General features: G+C 43.0%; 1 protein-coding gene across 1 annotated transcript in view; it reads right to left on the bottom strand.

The window, feature by feature from the left end:
* Nucleotides 1–15,750, bottom strand: part of CNGA3 (cyclic nucleotide gated channel subunit alpha 3) — a 60,258-nt gene extending 44,508 nt beyond the window's left edge. Inside the window, exon 1 of the mRNA XM_063459148.1 lies at nucleotides 15,503–15,750. The gene's annotated coding sequence lies outside the window, so the exon portion shown is untranslated. The remainder of the gene's footprint in view (nucleotides 1–15,502) is intronic.
* Nucleotides 15,751–18,496: the final 2,746 nt, after the last annotated feature.

Genomic DNA, 18,496 nt, shown 5'->3' with positions numbered 1-18,496 from the left:
GACACACACTGACATTCAAACACAGATCATAAACAGATCCACACTGAAACTCAACCACACACTGACTCTGATATAGACACTCGCATCGAACTCCTACACAAACCCACACTGACAAACAGCCACACAGCGGCACTCACCCACACTCACACTCAGTCATACACTGACTTTCATATACAAACTCACAGGGAAACTTATACACTAACACTCAGCCTGACACTAATACTCAGTTTCACACTAACACACATACACAAACACATGCTGACAAGTGATGTTTGCCGCCCCCTCGACCTGCACTCCAGTGCCCCCATGTGGCTCCATAATGGAACCACACGCACTGTACACTGGGAGGATGGAGCGCCTCCCGCTATGTGTAGGAGCGCCGGGTGTCACGTGACTACCCGGCACTCAGTCTGACACTGCACGCGCCGTCGGACATCCAGAGGTCCACTTCCCCTGCTATGTGAGGTAAAACAGCAGGGAGGGGGGTCAACAGTGTGTAGGAGGGAGAGCAGAGAAATAAATTGGCAATTGGTATGAATGGAAGGGTTAGAGGGGGGGTTATAATTGGAAGGGGGGTAGTAATATGAATGGAAGGGGTGGGGGTTAGTAATATGAATGGAAGAGGTAGGGTGTTCGTAATATGGATGGAAGGCGGTGAGGGGTTTAGTGATATGGATGGAAGGGTTAGGGGGGTTGCAATATGAATGGAAGGAGTAGGGGGGGTTAGTAATATGAATAGAAGGGGTAGTAATATGAATGGATGCACTCGTAAAATTAAGGATCCCTGAATGGCAGTTAGGAAATGTGGCCACTCTAACCAGCACACACCACACACAGCAAATACAGCCAGCACACACCACACACATTACATACAGTTTGTATTTTTTAGCTGATTTTACGGTAAAGTTATCTAAAAGATGGATGTCAGATGGGGCGCAATTGCAGTATTTTTCAATATGTTTCAATATAAAAGGGATCTAATAGGCAGAGCAGATCTTTCCAAAATGGATACATTTTGCTTATCGCTGGCCTCACGAACATGTGATTCAAAATAACAGCTAAAATTAGGCCAGATTTTAAATTAATAACATTGGAAACATTACCAGCAGAAAAGATTATGCAAATATTTGGATTTTGATTGTGATGAAAACACTTGTGATACTGTCCAAAAGTCAGAAAGTGTTCTTGATCATATACTTGCGTTAAATTCCAATTTACATATTACTTGCCAAATATCTTGTTATTTGTCCAATGTACTTTCATCCAGTTCGATGTGTTGGCTTATGTAATACAAGCACTGTATTTTGCTGCTTGCAATTAGCTGTTCCTATCGCACTACTTTAAAAATGAATAGGTTTAGGATAATACATTCTACATACAGGTTTGTGGCTTTAATCCATTCAGTACGCATCTACCAAATGAAAGAAAAGGGTGTTTGATGTTTCTTTGTTAAGCTAATTGCCCGGGACATCTGCTGGGAGAGGCCAGGTCTATGCATCTAAGTCTGAACTCAGTGGGTAATGTAATTGGTGCTTACAAAGGATAATACAACCTGGCAAAGTTCAATCTACTACCTAGTAATCCAACCCAAGAGGCTTAATAAAAACAACCTGCACCTTCTAACCACAGGGGGAAATAGCAGAAGCAGCTTAATTAGGGATAAGCAGATTGCTTGAAAAATACATTTTATTCCTGATGGTTAGGAGAAATTGAAATGTGATTTATTCCTGCCTATTTGGACTATTATTTAATTTAAAACACATGGGTTGCTGTTGCAGGTCTGTTGTGTGGAGCTTTACACTATCTACCCATTATATTGTAATAATACGAGTCTAAAGCATTATCCTACACCTAAATTAAAGTGTCACTCTGGTACAATCAACGTGGTTATTACCAAGCAAAAATATAATAGTGATAGGTTTATACCACATTTTAAAAATGGTGTACATCATCACATGTAGTGGAAGGTAGCTAGATGCCATGGACCTTAGTAAACTACATTACAAAAAAAAAAAAAGCCATTTTCAAAATTCCAAAATAGGCAAATGCAATCACAACACACTCTCTGGCTACTAGAAACTATGACAGGGCACTTGTCTCATGGTGTACTGACAGTATATAGGCATTAGATGTCTGCATCATTAGTGCAACGCCAAAATGTGATTGGCTGGCATAGTCAGGATGATGCTGTACTTGCATCATATTTGTATAAAAATTGAGTGCTACTCTTGACATTGGAAAGACGCACAATGTCACTTTAGTCAGAGGAGGATCAGTTTTTGTCAAAACATCACTGGATTGATGCACAATATCACTTTGGTTGGCAGGAAGGTGGCCTTTGTCAAAACTGATCCTTTCCAAAAATCAATAAGGAACTGCACTCAATCCCATCAGGGTGCAACCAAACCAGGACCAAGCACCAGGTCCCAATAACAATAAGCATGAAATACAAAAAATGGTTTAGGCATTCCAAGGTTCAGAAATGGCAAATTTATTGAAGCCCAATGCAACACAACATTTCCACCTACACTTGACAAATACAGTGTGTAGGTCGGAACATTGTGTTACATTGGGCTTCAATAAATTTGCCATTTCTGAAACTTGGAGTGCCTAAACCATTTTTGTATTTCATGAGTCAAAATTGATGACAGAAGGACACAAATCATCACACCAAGTGTTGACAAAAATTAAAGGGACACGATAGGCACCCAGACCACTTCATCTCATTGAAGTGATCTGAGCGCAGTGACCCTGTCCTCCTTAGTCCTGCAAGCTGAAACATGTTTACATCACAGACTAAGACAGACTCTAGTGACTTCCAGAGAGCGACTAGCGACGCTTCCTGTTGTTTCACGGAGTTTGACTCTGTGAAACAACGCTGGATGTCCTCATGCACTGCATGGTAAAATTCCATTAGAAAGTATTGAGATAATGCTTTCCTGGGGGAAAATGCATTCGCATTAGGTCACCCAATCAGTTGATGTTGGAGGAGGCGGAGTGCAACCCATTATCCAGGGCCATTGGTGCTGGAGTCATTTAAGGTTGTGTTTTAACCCTTTATGCATTGAAGGGTGGGGGTCGCTTGGGATGGGGGGACCAGTAGGCACTATATTGTTAGGAATACAGCTTTATATTCCTAACACTATACATTCCCTTTAAGAAGATTGTGAAAACAAAAATCAGGTATAACTAAATGTAACCTAACCTACACTTTGCACCTCACGTGTGTTTGATATTTTTTCAGGATTTTTCATATTACATTGAAATAAGAGCCACTCCATGTCTGTGTTGTCCTTTGTGTTATGAATATTAACCAGGGCCGGATTAGCAAATGGGCTGCAGCTCCAGGCCCATTCGTATGGAATAAGCACATACGCACTTTTTTCTTCCTCAAAAGTAAGGGAAATGTCTGTGCGTCTTATGGAGCAAATGCATTCTGAGTTTGTGCAGCATGGAGGAGGGAAGGCTGCAGAGAGCTGATACCGAGCAGAGAGTGCTGGAAGGAAGAGACTATCTATCTGTTACTTCCTCCCAGCTTACTGACCGCACAGGTGGGAGGACTGAAGGCACGCTGAGAGAGGAGGAGGGAGGAGAAAGAGCTCTGCAGGCAGACTCCCATCCCATCAGCCACAGCCAACCCCAGGAATTCATCTCCCTGCAGAAAAAGATATGGAAACAGGTTATGGTTAATTATCTGTCAACTGCAATTTGTGTGTCAGTGCAGGCCCGGACTGGCCATCGGGCACACCAGGCAAATGCCCAGTGGGCCGCAGTGGCTATGGGCCGTGGCCGGCAGGGGAAGGTCCCAGGATCTCCCCTGCCGGTCTATGCAGGGCCAGCACTATCTGAGCGCCGGCCCCGCTGTAATCCATGGAGGGCCGGTGGGGAGATCAAAGATCTCCCTCACCGGCCCACTTGAATAGACCTGCGGCTGGGGAGGGAGATGACGGTGGACCACCATGGATGCTGTGCGAGTGCCTGAACCCCCCTTCCACTCACCAGCGTGCCGGTCCTCCCCCCCCCCTCCCAGGCTAAAAGGTAAGAAGGGAGGGGGGGACATAATGCCTACTTATTTTGTTTTTATTTACCCCCCAAACACACACAATCCCTTCTAACATGTATACACAGCACTCTCACACCCATCATCCACAGCACTTTCACACTCAGAACTCTCATACACATCACACTCAGCACTCTCACACACACAGCACTCTCAGCACTCTCACACACACAGCACTCTCAGCACTCTCACACACACAGCACTCTCATACACATCACACTCAGCACTCTCACACACAGCACTCTCATACACATCACACTCAGCACTCCCATACACATCACACTCAGCACTCTCACACACAGCACTCTCACACACATCACACACAGCACTCTCACACACATAACACACAGCACTCTCACACTCAGCACTCTCTCACACTCAGCACTCTCACACACACATCACACACAGCACTCTCACACACAGCACTCTCACACACAGCACTCTCACACACAGCACTCTCACACACAGCACACACAGCACTCTCACTCACACATCACACACAGCACTCTCACTCACACATCACACACAGCACTCTCACTCACACATCACACACAGCACTCTCACACACATCATACACAGCACTCTCACACACATTGTACACAGCACCCACACACACAAATCACCCACAGCACCCTCTCACACATCACACAGCACCCTCACACACAGCACCACAACACCCTCACACACAGCACCCTCACACACAGCACCCACTGCACCCTCACACACACACATACTGCACCCCTCACATACACACAGAACCCCCCGACACACTGCACCACACACATACACAATACTTCCAAACATATTTCTATAATATATATATATATATATATATTCACACACACACACACACACACACACACACTACACTCCTAACATACACACTCTGGATCTCCTATACACACACTAGATTCCTTGTAAGCAAACACATACTACACTCCTAAACACACACTCAGGGCCGGCCTTAGGCCATTAGGTGCCCTGTGCAAAAAGTCTTCACGGTGCCCTCCCCCCCACCCCCCAACAAGTTGCCTTATATATACAGTCACACACACAGGCAAAGGCAGACAGTCAAACAAACAGTTGCAAGCAGACAGTCAGACACGCTCAGTAACAGGCAGACAGACACACACACACAGTTACAGGCAGACAGTCACACATGCTCAGTTACAGGCAGACAGTCACACACACAGTCACAAACAAACAGTTATACATACTCCTTTACAAGCAGACAGTCATACACACTCGGTTACAGGCATGCAGACACTCACGCTGATAGGCACACATACAGGCACACACAATGGCACAGCTACAGCGATACACACAGTTGGAGTCACACACAGGCAGACAGCCACACACAGTCACACACACACACAGGCAAAGCGTCACACACAGGCAGACAGACAGTCACACACACACACAGACAGTCACACAGGCAGGCAGTCAGGTAGACCGTCCCACACACACAGGCAAACAGTCACACACAGGCAGTCAGACAGACAGTCACACACACAGGCAGGCAGTCACACACACACAGGCAGACAGTCACACACACACACACACACACACAGGCAAACAGTCACACACAGGCAGTCACACACACAAACAGTCTCACACACACACAGGCAGTCACACACAGACAATCTCACACACACAGGCAGGCAGACACACACACACAGGCAGACAGTCACACACACACACAGGCAGTCGCACACAAGCAGGCAGTCAGACAGTCACACACACACACACAGGCAGACAGTCACACACACACAGACATACACAAGCAGGCAGTCAGACAGTCACACACACACACACAGACAGACAGTCTCACACACACACAGGCAGGCAGACACAAAGACACACAGTCATACACAAGCAGGTAGACACACACACACACAGACTTACCTCTTTACATTATGGCGGAAGGGAGAGTGGAAGCAGTTAGATGTTGGGGAAGCAGGGACTCCTTCCTGCTTCCCTCTTCCTGTGCAGCAGTTACCAGGGATTTCGGGTAGGTATAAGCCCTGTCCCCGTCTCAAGATAAGCCCCGCCGCTCGATAAGCCCCGCCGCCGCAATTTTTTAAAAAGTTTTTTGCTCCCCTGTCACCCGGCCATGTGCGAGCTGTGTCGGCCACAGGGCGCCCCCTGCTCCATGGCGCCCTGTGTGCCGTACAGCTTGCACACCCCTAAGGCCGGCCCTGCACACACTCTCTACAAACACTACATCACCTATACACACACACACACCTGTATGCACACTCTTGCTACATCCCCTATACACACATTCTCTACAGCCCCTAGCCACATATGCATTACATTACACCACAAACACAAACACAACACGACTAAACCGACTAAAACCGACCTTATAACACAATACCACACCACAATACCACACCACAATCAGCTCACTCTGCACACACACACTACCACAAGCAGGCTCCAAACACATGCACAATACTCTTTCCTGGCATTTTTGTCTCCTGGTATCCATTTATAGAGACACCAGAGAAAAGTTGCAAGGAAACACAGTGCAAGCATGTTATTACATTTGCTTGTGCTGTGCAGAACAAATACAGGGCTTTTTTCTCATGCTAGAGCTCTTCAGCAGAGCTCTGCGCATGGTCTGCCCTGCAAGAGCATTGAACCAACATGCTCACTTTGAGAGGGGGCGTGTTTGTCATTAATAATGACAAAACACACCCTCTCTGCCCCGCCCCCTTCTTAGTGGGCCGCTGTGATAAAAAAATGCCCAGGACAAATTTTTTTCCCAATCCGGCCCTGTGTCAGTGTGTATGTGTAGGTATGTGTATCTGTGTGTGTAGTTGTGAGTGTCAGTGTGTATCTGTGTGTAAACTGTACCAGTGTTCTTAATGCCACTGTTGACTGCTGTTCACTTTACATGGTTGAAATATTATTCTGATATAGTTTATTAAATAGTTTAGTACACCATTTGATCAGAATATTTTTTTCTTGTTTTCCTCCTCTAAAAACTAGGAAAAATTAGTTAAGGTAAAGCTGACTTTGCGCACTATGCAAATACTCTTGCTGCTTCAGTCTCTCTAACAATGTGGCATGTTTCCTTTCTTCTACACTCACTGCATACACCTTTTCTCTGGCTCAGACTGTATACCAGGATCTTCTGCCTGCTAGTAAGAAGGTAAAGAGATGAGTGGACAAGTGAATGCTAGGGGATTGTCCTTAGAAAGCATGGATCGAGCGCACCATTCATGTTGAAGCGCGGTGTGCTGTCTGCATAGTATGCCCTTAGTTGGCTAGCCAGCATAATTGGCAGGTAACCTGACATGCATTCACACCAGGCTGACCTTCTAATTCTTCATGCAGAAACACCCCCTTTTTCGACATGTTTATCCCTTTTGGCGGTACTGGTTACGTGATCCATGTCAGTGCCCCAACCTTTTACCCAGTTCACTGACATCCTGCTTCATCGGACACTGCTGGACACTTTACTTGAACAATGAATGCGAGAGATTAGCATAGGATATGTGTTTTCTGATAGCTATATCCTGTGTGTTTCCCTCCAGCACCACCTCCACCAGATACATGACGATTTGGAAGTATGACTGTTTTAGTGTTTTCTGTCGATAAAATTCTGTAATTACGCCAATCATAATTGTCAGCACCAGGACCAATGGGCTCTTAATTTGGCCCTGATAATAACTTAAGCAGAAATATTAGAAAGTAATAAGAAGGATAAGTACAATATGTTTGTTAGTTTAAAAGGGCTGGACAACATTTTATGCACTGTTCAGGCTACTACAAGTATCTCCTTATCCTACGTATCTAATGCCTCTACCGGGGAGGAGAATTAGCTTATAATACCAATAATACCTCTACATCTGTGGTCTTACAAGCGATCTACCAAGCATCTACATTTTACTTTCTACACTAGAAAGTAGGTCTAACAACTTTATTCACATGCTAATGCTCCATGCACTAGAATTTAATCTGGACAAAAACCAATAAATTGTCTGTACCAGTATGTCTCTACTCTTAAACGTGGTCATGTTGTATGTAATTTAAGGTAACAATATAGGGTTAGGAACACAAACATGTAAAACACAATCTAGCCCCTATTAAAACACTATTTAGCCCCCCCCCCCCCTGTCCTCCAGCCCTTCTAAATATAGTCAGATCTTACCTTTATTCCAGTCTGCAGAGACGTGCTATACTCATCAGAATAACTACATTAAACTTTAGTTGTTCTGGTGACTATAGTGTCCCTTTATCCATCAATGTGATTATAACCCTGGCATTTTGTACACATGGTACTACTTAAAAAAATCTTAATAATGCTACTAAACTCGAACTCTATGTTAAGAATTTTATGTTTTTGTATTTAGGTAATATTGTTCGTATCCGCTCATATTGGATGGTGCACTTGGAAGAATATGATGAAAGTTTCAGTACTTTAAATGCTGGAAAAAGACTGTTAAAAGGCACTTGTGAAGTTTGTATTGTCTTGTTCCACAGCTTTTTAATGTTTTCTTGTAAATCAATTAGCAATTAAGGGCTAGATGTCAGAATGTGTCCCATGTACGCTTTAATATTACTCAATATGGTTTACTTTGCTCAGTAAGCTTAATGTGTGATGCCATTCCAGTTCTTTGTTTTCTAATTAATTGCTTCAGCCTATTGTACTTAACTTGTCCTATTTAAGAATTTCCACGAGAATTTCCAGCTGCTTGATTATTAAGTCCCCTAGCCTGCATTGTTCTTTGCGGCCTCTTTGCGGTATCTTTGATTATATCAAGTGATCTGACCAGTACCATTACTCTAATAGCTTGGTTTCTTAGCCTGGCTTTGATATCCAAACTACCATGTCCTTCCTCACTGGTTTCTGACAACACTTCCAGCACAACCCTTCATGTTCTGATCTGTCTGGATTCTGAGCCCAGCTCTGCGTCACGTACTTCATTTATAGATTGCTATTTTGTAATGTAGCCATTATCAGACAGGATCCCATATCAAACTCTGCTCACTACTAAACTCTGCCCTTTAACCAAAAATCCTGCTGAAATCTGGACTCAAAACATAAGTTATGGTAAACATAAGTTATGGTAAAATAACTTATTGATCTGTGTCAAGACTGTGTATGCTATTCTTTCATTCTGCAGACCCCTTGTAAGTTGCCAAAACTTGTAGCAAATGGTTGAGTATTTACCGTGTTTCCCCGAAAATAGGACCTACCCCGAAAATAAGCCCTAGCCGAATTTTCGGGGTGGGCTGCAATATAAGCCCTACCCCGAAAATAAGACCTAGGCATTTTACCTTTGCGGCCCGGCGGGACTTCCTTTTTCTATGAGGAGGGGGAGGAGCGTTGCGGGCCGCGGCATCGCGCAGCGTGATGACGACGTGCGCAGCGCCGTCAGTCTGCCTTCACGGATCTTCAGCGGAAGGATCCATTCCGGGCGGTGAGGCACCCAGTGGTCGGACTCTTTGAACTGTGAGTAGATACCGGTATTTTATGTCTGGGACTTAATTAATTAAAGGGGGGGTGAATTAATTAAAGCGGGGGTGAATTAATTAAAGGGAGGGTGGATGCTATGGGCAACAATTGTGGCATTATTCCCTCTGCCAGCTCTCTTGTTTGCATAGTGTGTGCAGAAATTCTGAGTGAACTTTGGTTGGAATAAGCTATTACCTGACCCAAGATCACTCTTAGTTGAGTATGCAGGATACAGCTGAGCAGCTTTCTTACTATGGTCAGAGTAATATAGTGATTTTATTACATTCTTCTCCTGTAATCTGGCTTCTTGGCAAACACAGGTGACCTCACCATTTTGTGAACACACAGCAGCAAAGGCCAGGTGAGAGTGATGTAAAACTGGATATAATCTGATTCCATCTCAAGTTCCCTCAAATGGCTGCATACACAGAAGAAGGAGGGGAAGGTGTCAGACGGAATATGTCCACAATTTGCTATATGCAACTTTAAACGCAAACAGACCTAAAATAACATGAACTTTAATTAATCATGCAGGATTTTTCCCCCCATTAAATACCGCAAGGTATATGCAGTGCTTGTTTTGTTCACGCATGTTGTTAAGTTTCATATGTTTTATGTTTGATCTAGTTTATAGTGTTCATTAAGTTAATGCAAATAAAGTGCAAATACACATTGCTAACAAACGCACATGTCCACTATACTGCAATAATCTGCTTTGAACACGCAAAAAGAAACAAATACAAATGTCAGTAGTAATTTGGAAGAAAATGATGCATATGTCACACTATAAAAAAAACTGCTAAATATATAAAGATGTCACATGGTAAAGACTGTGTTATATTAGCAAATAAACTGAAATTTCATTTGGAAGGATGCTGGCTGCAGCAAAATCACAAGGCTATATAGTCCCACTCCCGGGTATGATGAAAATTACACGAACGTGTTTGCATCGTCGCATCATCAATGCCCACCCACGTTTTATTTCACAAGTTCTGACCAACCCTAACTTAAAAGTGCCTGTTGTAAGTGCCCTGTCGTGTGTTTATCTTGTGTTTCTATTTGGCATTTTGACTTTGGCTTGTTCTTGACTATTCTTATTTCTGGGATCTTTGATATATTGGCTTGTCTACTCTATACTGTCTCATTCTGTACCCCGGACCTCGGCTTGTTCCTCATCATGCTTTATTTCCGTCAAGTCTGGCCACACTAAGCCCCGTAATACGTATATTTATAAGAGTTTACATTATATAAAGTTTTACTTAGACACTCTGGGTCTATCCTGACAAATCGTTATTAAAGAATAATGGCTGAGCCTACAGTATAAAACTCTGTATGAAAACCGAAAGTATACGGGAGGCAAACGCTGGTACAAAAGTAGAAAAATCGATTCTAATCAGGGCCGGATTAACATAGGGGCTGATGGAGCTGCAGCTCCAGGCCCAGGCCCATGGAATAGGCCCATTGAAAAAAAAAACAATTTTTTTTTTTTTTTTTACATTTTTTTTTTTTTTACACACACACTACTCTTAGGTTTGCCACCTGACTGGTATTTTACTGGCACAGCCGGTATTTGAGACTGCCTGGCCGTGCCGGTATTGCAGTAATACTAGCAATACAAATGCAGGTATTTTTCTCAGAATAAGTGGAGATTACTCTGCAATACCAGCACCGGCCAGTAGGGGTCACTGTGTGTGGACCCCTACAGGGATAGGAAGTTACAGCATATCCCCATAGACATATAATACCTAGACGCCGCATTGACCTCGGGGGGCCATGAAATGCGGGCGCCATTTTGGGCCGGTCACCCGGTGTGGTATTATATGTCTATGTATTAGGACTTCTGTCCCTAATTCTTTTAATTTACTTTGCCTTAGTGACAAATCTCACTTTAGTAAATATTCTCTTTATGCTATCTCCATGCGGACTTCAAAGTGCAAAAGACAGAGCTCACAATAATAAAGAGTTGTAAATATCTACATTTTATTCTGCACAGTTCCAAAATCCATATTAGTTAAAAATAGGTGAAAAGTAAATACATTACAAATCAGGCAAAGATCCAGTCCCAGTTTAAAACATGTATATTAAGATGATAGATTGTGGGGTTAGTTCACTAAACTTTTAATTTTAGCAAACCTAAATCCAAATGCAACGCATAGTTTCAATCTGGAAATTCAAATAATTTCAATGTATTGAGTAAACTTAGTCGATAACGTAAATAACCACAGAGGTCTTAAAGCAGCAAATGTCAGTTAATTTTATTTAATATCCCAGGATTAAACATCATGCTACTGGATCTATACACCCTCCAGGTGGATTTTAAGACTAACCATGTTTACTTTGAGGACCTTGCTCTGCAGATCATAGACATATATATTATATATATGTCTATGCTGCAGATCACACTGTGACCGATCCAAGATGGCGGCCCCGCGGCTCATCAGCGCCAACAGGAAGTAGCAGTCAATGCAGCGTCTAGTATTTTATGTCTATGCCTATCCCTGCCTCTCTGTACTACTCACTGATCCGTGGGGACCAGCAACACAGCACAGAGTCCAAACAGCAGCTCTACAGCTCAGATAAGTGAGGGATGGGGGGGGGGGAAGGCAGCAGGGACACATGGGGACACTGAGACACTAGGGGACACATGTGGACACTCAGACACTAGGGAACATATGGGGACACTGAGACACTAGGAGACACATGGGGACACATACACTGGGAGACCTGTGAACACTGAGACACTTGGGGACACTGAGACACATGGGGATGTTGAGACACATGGGGACGCTGTTTCTCCCAGTGTCCCCATCCAGTGTCGCTAGTGTCTCAGTATCCTCATGTCTCTGTGTGCCTAGTGTCACCATGTCTATGTCCACAACTGTCCCCATGTCTCCCAGTGTCCCCAAGTGTCTGTCTCCCAGCCAGTGTCCCCTAGTCTCCCAGTGTCCCATAGTCTCCCAGTGTCTGTGTTCCCATGTCTCTGTGTCCCTAGTGTCTTAGTGTCCCCAAATGTTTCAATGTCCCCATTTCTCCCAGTGTCTGTGTCCCCATTTCTCCCAGTTTCCCTAAATGTCTTCATGCCAGGCTGTCTTCATGTCTAAATGTCATTCATGCCAGGCTGTCCTTCAAATTCTTTGGACAGGCATGCCCCCTTTTTGGGCATGTTCTCCCCTTTTGGCAGGTCTGGTCACATGATTCGTACCAGTGGCCACCCTTTTACCCCGCCCATTGACTGCCTGCTTCACTGGACACTCCTGTTAGGGTTATGGATTTAATTGAAAGATGAAAGATATAAATTAGAGAGAGATTAGCATAGAGTATGTGTTTTCTTATAGCTGCATCCTATGAGTTACCCTCCAGCACCATCTCCATAAGATACATGACGCTTGGGAGGTATGATTGTTTTAATGTTTTTGGTCGATAAGATTCCGTAATTAGGCCCATCATAATTGTCAGCACCAGGCCCAGTGTGCTCTTAATCCGGCCCTGATTCTAATATGTATTATTCTTCACCGTATTCTTCCAATAATACCTTGGTAAAATACTTGATATTTTAAGCAGAACATTACATCATAATCTCTGACACCGGTGTATAGCTCGCCATGTGTATTCTTCACCTTCTGTTCCTGTAAGTCATACATGTTGTGTTAGAACTTGTTTGTCTTGTTTCCTGCTGTACAATGCTGCAGAATATATTGGTGCTGTATAAATAATTGCAAGTGTTTAAAATTCTGCAACATCCACAATACTCTGCTTGCTGAAATTTCATTACGTTTTATTAAACTAACAGCGGATTCATTAAAGACTGCTTTGTGGATTTAGTAGTTACACCAGAGTCTGGCTGTAATTAATCTGTGTACACACTCGCCATTACAGAGGCCAAAGGTAAAACATGTGCAATGGTAAAATTGTGGAACGTTTTAATGAAAACTTGCACTACGTGTGATTTCCAAATTTACTAACGCTGTTCTGGTCTTTTGTTTTCTAAGCTGTAAACTAGAGTCAGATTAAATAGAGGTTGTAAAGTCTAGTTGCAGACAGAGGTCAGAGACATACTCATCTAAACACAAGAAACCAGAAACACAAATTAAAATGTAGTAGTTAGGCCCAGTGTCATTTCAACTCCAGGCCCATAAAGCCAACACTGCATTAACATGATATTTAGCTTAAACAGCTCTAAAATAAATATAATTTTGAATATTATACAATATGTAATAAAGATTGTCATTTAAATCATTTGTCAGTATCTGCGTGGTCCAACTATAATCTAAATTAGTAGTGCATATGAAAATTCATGCTTCACGGCTCTAAGTATGTATGTTTCTATGTGTTCAAAATTCAAGCAGAGATCTGAACACCTTAGCAGGCAGACACATAAATAGTTATATAAATATGCGTTTTGTTTATATATTCTAGATATTAAAATTCACTTCACTGACAAGCGAGGGATGCAGCCTGTGTAAGGTGGGACCATTTGTCATCTGTGTGTGTCTTGTGATTGAGAAAACATCAGTAGCTGTGTGTGTGTGTGTCACAAAATCAGTTACCATAACAAACCACATTCACACCATTAAATCCTTCCCTTTAAACCGAGGCTAAGGACAACAGAACCTTGATGTGCGTTACACCCCTCCGCTAGAGAAAACAGGCGGCTACAGGTCTCGCTTTCTGTATTAATCAAGCTGTGAAGCCAAAACTCAAATACAGAAAAAAATATGAGAATTCATGTTTGTGTTTTAAGAGATTCAAAAATGGAAATGTCATATTTGATTTGTATTTGTTTTTCTATATGCAGTAGCAATACGCTTCTCCTGATTTCCATATGTATGCATGTTTGTGAAATCATTTCAACCCCTGGGTTGGAGATAACACAGTGCTCTGTAATCCAGTGTACACTTCCTCCCAGCTGACAGGAATACAAAGGGGGTAGGAGAGTCATAGCAAGGTAGCAGCCCTACTATCACTGACTGTTTTCCAGCTATCACTAAATGTAAACCCCAGAGACAGGTCTATTCCAGCCAGTATCTATGGCTTGAAACATGATCTGCTTTATGAATTCAATAAAAAGAGGTCTAGAAATAAAAGGATATATGTGTTTTACGCTCGAATCTCAAAACATCAACATTAAAGGCCATCAATTATGATGCTTGGCAAAACTTAACTGTTGATTTTTATGTTAACCAAGTTGGTGCCAGATACTATATTTTAGCTCCTAGAACCTAGATAATGACTTGGTTGCACTAAGCTGTGATGAGATGGGGATATATCTAGTCCTTGTTTTCTACACAAACATGTAAAGTATCTGTCACATTGAATGCAAAGGTTTTAACAATGATATTGATACATTTCTGTCACTGGACTGAAAGGGATCCAGATTATCGCACCTTTGTACATTTCATAATTACTAGAAGTATTAATGGATATATGCTACAGTGAAACGCTGGGTAAGAGAGGATAGTGGTATGTTTGGGGTGTATAAAGCAACAACTGGCCAATCCCCTCTCAGCACTAAGGTAACACTACAAGAGGTAGACAACTTGTACAGATATTCAGTGTCACGTGTATCTACCAATATGTGAATACAGATTTTTGTGTGTGTGTGTGTGTGTGTGTATATATATATATACACACACACACACACAGTTCTAATTAAGTATTTGACCACTTGAGGTCCTTGTTTACTTTTATCCACGTGCACACTGACAGACAGTGTTATCTCTTTAAACATCGTTGATCTTTCTTTGTGATAAGTTGGGGCAGGTCAGCCGTATGGACGATAGATTAAAGTGAAGATCCACCATTTCTATCTTGTGCTTTCCTAATTGCGATCACCATGAAAATCAGTCTTTTCACTTAAGGCACATTCATTATCATTAGATTTCTTTCACACACACACACACACACACATCCACAACCGATCATGTTCACATCGAACATAGAAGGATAAAGAAACTCTGGAATAGAACACTCACGATGATAACTCTGCCTCATGCTCCAGTCACGGAATAGCCAGAAGTTTAGGAAGCTGCACTCGGAGGAGAGAGAGTAGTTGCCCCAGTGAAGTCTTTGGCACGTTGTAAGGCTGTGACTCCCATAGAGCGGTGTAACAGAGTCCAGGCTCATATCCTAGACATCTCCTTGGTCCTGGGATCGGGGTTTCACTCTCTTTCCATCGGGTCGTACAAATCCCTAGCCAGCCTGAGCTCGCCACTATCACACAGCCCCCTGACCAGCTCTGATTATAGCGAGGAGACAAGTAGCGCCCTCAGCAGCTGGCTAATGGGATAATGCGTTCACTAGGTGAGAGGAGGGATAACGCTCTCCGTGCTGGAGCCAAGCTGACAGTGTGTGCCAAAACCTGTATTTCAGCACTCTGTCTGCGGACAGCTCCCATTCTGAGCATGTGTTAGTGACAGGAAAGGCATGAAGGAGCCAAATTCATCAAAGGCAACACAACAGAGCCCTGGAGCTTGCTCGGCCCCATCACTTACTATACCTTTAGGAACACCCCAATGATTCAGTGAAACTGGAGAGAAGCATACATGTGCAAGTAACACCACCCCAAGTGCAAGTAACACCACCCAAAACAAGTGTAGTAATCAAACATATGCAGCAACCTATATTGAATCCTGATAGATTTGTTTGTTCTGGGAATCGTTCTCTCATTTGCAATGTCCCTGCAAGTTACAGTATATAGGCAGAATGACACGCCACTTAAATATCAGAATACGTGAACATCTATACAACATAAGAAAAGGTGTTGAGAGTCATAATGTGTCAGATAATTTTTTTAAAAAGTACATAACCAAAAACCTAGCGGCTTGGAAATTGTAGGCATTAAATAGGTCTCCAAAGACTGTCGATGGGGAGACTTGATCAAGAAAATTGGTCAGGAAGAGATGAAGTGGGTTTTGTTTTTTTAGATATCTTGGCCCCTTCAGGTTTAAAGGGACACTATAGTCACCCAGACCACTTCAGCTCAATGAAGTGGTCTGGGTGCAATGTCCCTCAGGTTTTAACCCTTCAGATGCAAACATAGCAGTTTCAGAGACTTTCAGAGTTTTCAGAGACTGCTATGTTTAAATTTGGGGTTAATCCAGCCTCCAGTAGCTGTCTTCCGGACAGCCACTAGAGGCGCATCTGCAACGCTGGAGGCATATTATGCCTACATCGCGCAGAGCGTCCATAGGAAATCATTAAAAAATGCTTTCCTATTGACAGCTTGAATGCGCGTGCGGCACTTGCCACGCATGCGCATTCAGCTCTACTGACGTCGGCAGAGGGAGCTGATGTCGGCGGGGGAAGAGAGGTCACCAGCGCCGAGGGAGCCCGGCGCTGGAATAAGGTAAGCTGCTGAAGGGTTTCTGCTTTGTTTTCCTGACACTGTAGTGACCCTCTAAATATTAATTTCGACTTATTTAATTTTTTATAGTGTCTTCCCCTTTAATATATCTTTTATTTGGATTTATTCTGCTCATCTGGATTTGGTTTAAAGGGTCACTATAGTCACCTGAACAACTTTAGCTTAATGAAGCAGTTTTGGTGTATTGAACATGCCCCTGCAGCCTCACTGCTCAATCCTCTGCCATTTAGGAGTTAAATCCCTTTGTTTATTAACCCTAGTCACACCTCCCTGCATGTGACTTGCACAGCCTTCCATAAACACTTCCTGTAAAGAGAGCCCTATTTAGGCTTTCTTTATTGCAAGTTCTGTTTAATTAAGATTTTCTTATCCCCTGCTATGTTAATAGCTTGCTAGACCCTGCAAGAACCTCATGCATGTGATTAAAGTTCAATTTAGAGATTGAGATATAATTATTTAAGGTAAATTACATCTGTTTGAAAGTGAAACCAGTTTTTTTTTTCATGCAGGCTCTGTCAATCATAGCCAGGGGAGGTGTGGCTAGGGCTGCATAAACAGAAACAAAGTGATTTAACTCCTAAATGACAGTGAATTGAGCAGTGAAATTGCAGGGGAATGATCTATACACTAAAACGGCTTTATTTAGCTAAAGTCATTTAGGTGACTAGAGTGTTCCTTTAAGACTGATTTTAGGTTTTTGACACCTAGACACTAATATAATTTTTTTATAATGATTTAGGCGATCCACCCCAAGTGCATTTAATAGAGCATTTTTTTTTTTTTATTCTTTATTTTATTTGTGCATAGAAAATTCACATCTGGCTTACAATGCCACAACAGCTAAGGTAAGCAATTTTCAACATAGCATGACAGTAGTTAGGCATTAGTGGGTATAGCTCAATTTTGTATATAATAATGTTGCTTCTCTAGGTGTTGTTCTATGTTGCTGAACAGGAAAGATGAGTTACACGATTAGACAGAGCAGGATAAGATATGGTTAATGCTGTAATGTAAGGTGTTGCTATTAGGAGGTATATTGGTAGTTGCCTAAAAATATCTGCATGTTGGTTGTGGAGCTATCGCTAGTGATTATGCTAAACATTTAGAGGCTTCAGGCTTTTAGTACCTCTATAGTTTGTTAATATAGCTTCAGCTAACACTGTATACGTTTAAATGTGTAGGCTAAACCATCAAAGCAAAAATATATTTAACGCAGATCTTATTATAACGCTTGCACCCAGTCCGCTCAGCCGAAGCTCCCAGAGGCTGAGGTGCAGCCCTTGGGCAACCGAAGTCCAGCATGTGTGGGCAGGTCGCTCCTCCAAGCCCCTCTGATGCAGTGTGTACCAGAGGTCTATCCTGACCGCTCGCTAGAACCGTAGTGTGTGGGTGTCCGGCACCGCTTAGTGAGGAGTCCTCCTTCTGCAGGTTGATTGCCGACAGGAGCCCTCACGGGCAACTCGGGATACAGGTGAGAGGCAGTTGAATTTGGTGCGCAGCTTGTGACGTCCCTCTGTGTCTGCACCTCTGCGGTAGCACGCGTGGGACACACAGTAGAGGCCGCCTCCATGCCTTTGTATCCTGTTGAGTCGCATGCTGCGAG

This window comes from Pelobates fuscus, chromosome 1 (assembly GCF_036172605.1).
Source record: "Pelobates fuscus isolate aPelFus1 chromosome 1, aPelFus1.pri, whole genome shotgun sequence".
Classification (NCBI taxonomy): Eukaryota; Metazoa; Chordata; class Amphibia; order Anura; family Pelobatidae; genus Pelobates; species Pelobates fuscus.
Note: the sequence above shows the minus strand (reverse complement) of the source record. Positions and strands in the feature narration are given on the sequence as shown.